Here is a 4,140-nt window from a genome sequence, read left to right as displayed (position 1 = left end):
GTTATTGCTCTCCTATATCTGGATGAAATGAGTGTGAGCAAACTCATGGAAAGTGAAAAGATATCAGGTCAAGCTGATAATGGTCATAAATGAGTTAGATCCAATATCATCTAATCCTTCGAATAGACAACATAATGAAACAACTCTTATTAAAGCTAAATATTATTAGTAAATTTCGAATTCGGACTAAAGTATGTCCCTTAAAATAGTCATAACATTGTATGTTTTGACCATTAAGGGATGTGTGCAAGTGCTGGTTCAGAGAAGCTTCTTTGAGTCTAATTTTTCGTCTCACTCCTTTCCCATGGTTATATTTCAACTACTCAATGAACCTGAGTGATATGTTTTCCTCATGACTTTTGTTTATTATTAACAATATTTAAGTTGAAAATATTCATTCTTTCTAATGAAAATTATGTTTCCTTCTATTTTAATATCCTTTACAAAATTTCTTTGTGCTTAATTTATGTTGAGAATAGTATACCTATTTTTTGGTTTGTTGTATTAAACCTATTGCCTCATTCCCAAAATAAAACATGTGTCACGGACAGTGAACAAAATCTTCAGACTACATGAACTAATACTTTCGAGTAATGATGCCACTATATTTACATGTATACTTGTTTTTCAAAAAGTATCTAAACCTATTACAATAAAAACCTGTTCCTTATACAATCCATATATTTTCATTGATCTGTCTTTTTCTTCACATTTTCAAAACCTATTATTTATGTTCATGGTGCTTCCAGGATCCATACATATTGTTCTGGGATATTCACAATACAGTTGGGATTGTATACCAGTAAGTTCTTATCATCTGTTCTTGTCTTACATGAAAAAGATTTTGTTGTGAAATTTATTGATTAGATTCATCTGAGTCCTTTCATGTTACAATCAAAGTGAAACACTATTTAGAATTTATTGACACGGAATTCTTTTTACATATAGACTTAGATATCTTAAATCTATCAACAAAGAGAGATGAATGAAGATACTATGAATAGGATAATGAGGGAAGAGGAGCTTTTGCTTTTTCCTGTGATTGTTGTGAAATGTTAGGATTTTTCATCTATCTCGTAAATACTTCTTTTCAACAACAACACTCCAACATAAGTCAATCACGCGTAAAAATTTGTGGAGACAATTGTGTTACATATTTTGGATTCTCATTCATTACAGTAACTTGCTCTCAAGTCTGAGTAGCATAATTGTCATGTATCCGTCAGAAAATATTATTAATAGCATAAAACAGGGATTGATTAAAATAGAGGAGCTTATATACTCTTATGTGATTGTTGAGATATGTGTCTCGATAACCATGTGACACACTATACTTCACTATGGACATACAATCTGAATGTACATTGATCACATGCAATTTTTTTTACTCAAGATATGCATGTGTCACGAACAATCATAACAAACAAGAAAAAAGTCACTTAGCAATGATAACAATGCTCAATGATCATGGGAGATTACTAGAAAAGATGAACTAAAAGTATTACTATCTAAATCAACACATCCACGATCCTTCGAGCTACGTCGTTTGGTTCCTCCACCGCAGTCGTTACAGGCGACATCGATGCGATCATGACCTGGGATGCCCTTGATGGCGTCCGTGTCTTCACGGCGGGCACTAGAGAGCCCGTGTTCCTCAGGAAACAACATGAACAGAGAATCTTAACAACCAGGTTTCTAGGCACTAACGTTTTGTTTGCTTGTTTTAGTGTGTGCAAGATCAAAGGAAAACCTTTTCTCAGTGTAAAAAGTCTTATTCCAATCAATAACCAAGCCACCATTGCCAACACGCTCTCTTTACAATTTTTAGACATGAGCAATCCTACTGTCAAATATTTTGAGGAGGAAGTCTCAATTCATGCATCTTTTACTCTTCAAGTTTTGGTGCTTCACATTTGATATGCTGGGTTCATCCTATTGGACTCATTTTGTTTCTTTTATATCTACATGCAATATCTTGAAGGGAAGAGATGTGGAAAGTTAATCTTACTTTGGCCTTTGTGCTTCCTTCTCCCATTGCAAAATATATTAAAGAACTTTGTTGCCTACTTTCCCAACTTTGTTGCTTCCTGGTATGAAAGCGCATTAACATGTTAGTTAATCTAACCTGCAAGCTAATCACCCCTCGAGTTATTCTCCTATAGTTTTGGTCCTCCATAGACCGTAAGATTAGGGTTTTCCCATGGTCTTTCATTTGGCCAGTTCTTTCGATGTGATAGAACAATCTACTTATCAGTTTGACTGTGCGAGCCTGTTTATCCAAAGCATTGGTTTGGAGTTGGTTCAAGATCATCGAGATGGTAACAACATTGTGCTCTTGGTACACATCCCAATCATGCCATATCATTGTGCCCTCATTGCATATCCCAAGCATGCCGGATAGGGCGGTAAAAGAACCAATGGTTCAAAAATAAGTTTGGTGTTCAATTTAATATAGAGTTATTTATGTTTGTTCAATACACACAATTTTAATTAATTGGACATGCTTCAATAACTTATGAATAAATTTGAACAAGTATATTGGTGAATAAATTTGAATAAGTTTCAAGTAATAAATAAGGTTGTTCTTGTGTAATAATAGTACCACGGTAGGGCACTTTTTTAGTTTCCCAATATTTAAGGATCGAGTTTAAATCTCAATGAATTAACGGATGAATTTTCTCTAATGGACGGTTGATCTAAGAACACTAGACTGATGGACCGATGGAAAATTTTCATGGCTGGATTGATCATCCCAGGATTAGTCAGCGAAAGTTGAATACTTGATACCAACTAAATTGAGAACTTGATAACATTTAAAGGAACCAACCTCAAGCCAAACTTTGACCCCCATGGTGTAGCCAAATTGATATTCGGGTGATACAGTACATGATTTATCTTTCTTGGGAAAAGTAAATCATTTTTTGTAAAATACCGAAAAATGGCGAACAACGATAGGGGAATTTTCTGGAATTTTTAGGAATTTTATGGGAATTTTTCGGAGCACGTACGCCGGGTTTTGAGGGGACAAATTTATGGGTACGAATAAAGCCTGTTTAGGATACCCGTTTAAGTGAGGAAATGTTTTATTTATAAATACATTTTCTTTGTTTTTTCTTATTTCCTCTAAACGCCGTTTCCTTTCCCCAAACCCGCACCCCTTTTCCTCACTGATCCATGCCCTACGGCGCCGCCGTCGCCCAACCGGCGCCGCAAACCCACTGCCACCCTCTCCTCTGCCGACGCCGACGACGCCACTGCCGCTGCCCTCTCCGGCCACTCCTTCCGTGTGCCCTAGATCCACCGCCGGCCACAGGAACCCCGGAGCCGATCGCTCCTCTTCTCGCCGACACTCAAGTTGTCGCGTGACCTAGCCTCTCCACCGTCGCATACTTTCCTTTCCTCTCTTCCCCTCTGCCCTAGCCTCCAGGCCGTGCCCTAGTTTGGGTTCACAATCACCGACGCCGAAGACTCCCTTCCTCCTCTGACGATGGACCTGATCGGAGGCTGACAGAGGTGCTGGCTGGTTGTAGGTTTCCTTTTCCCGAGCCTAGACTTGATCTTCTGTCACGTCTCTGTACGTCGCAACTCCTATTACCGGACTCTGCTACATCACCCGATCACTGTCTTGCTTGTGCCTCTTCTCCCGACATTGTTCGTGGAGGGAGATCGACAAGGATTTGGATGCGAGTATAAGTAGAACATGGTGAGCATTTGTGCCTCTGTTCTGTTTCCCATTTGATTTCTGACGATGGTATTCATTTGATCTCTATATGGGGCCTAGATCTGATTCATAGTATTTTAGCATTTTGAATTCTTGTCAAATTGATCAAGAAGTGTTTATTGATAGGGTGGCTGCAGTATGGTGGGAGATTTTTGGATAAACTTGAGGATAGGGTAAGCATTGATTACCTAAATTATGATCTGATCTAAGTCTCGCTACTGGGAATTTGGACTTGAATCGGATACTAATATAGATCATATCGAATGATGGAATAATTAGGGTTCCGGGTAAATGAAGAATTAGGTTTAGCTATTTTGGTTTACAATAAAACTTAGCTAAACTATATGATTTATTACAGGATTCGGATTCAGGACGAGCACTTCGACATAGAGGTTGATTAGCTCGATCTACATCGGAAG

General features: G+C 38.0%; 1 long non-coding RNA gene across 1 annotated transcript; it reads left to right on the top strand.

Moving 5' to 3' along the window:
- Positions 1-3,468: 3,468 nt before the first annotated feature.
- LOC122044460 lies at positions 3,469-4,140 on the top strand. The gene is made up of 4 exons (XR_006129564.1): positions 3,469-3,574; positions 3,662-3,703; positions 3,848-3,894; positions 4,080-4,140. It is a non-coding gene; the product is annotated as an uncharacterized LOC122044460 (long non-coding RNA).

This window comes from Zingiber officinale, chromosome 2A, assembly GCF_018446385.1.
Source record: "Zingiber officinale cultivar Zhangliang chromosome 2A, Zo_v1.1, whole genome shotgun sequence".
Taxonomy (NCBI): Eukaryota; Viridiplantae; Streptophyta; class Magnoliopsida; order Zingiberales; family Zingiberaceae; genus Zingiber; species Zingiber officinale.
Note: the sequence above shows the minus strand (reverse complement) of the source record. Positions and strands in the feature narration are given on the sequence as shown.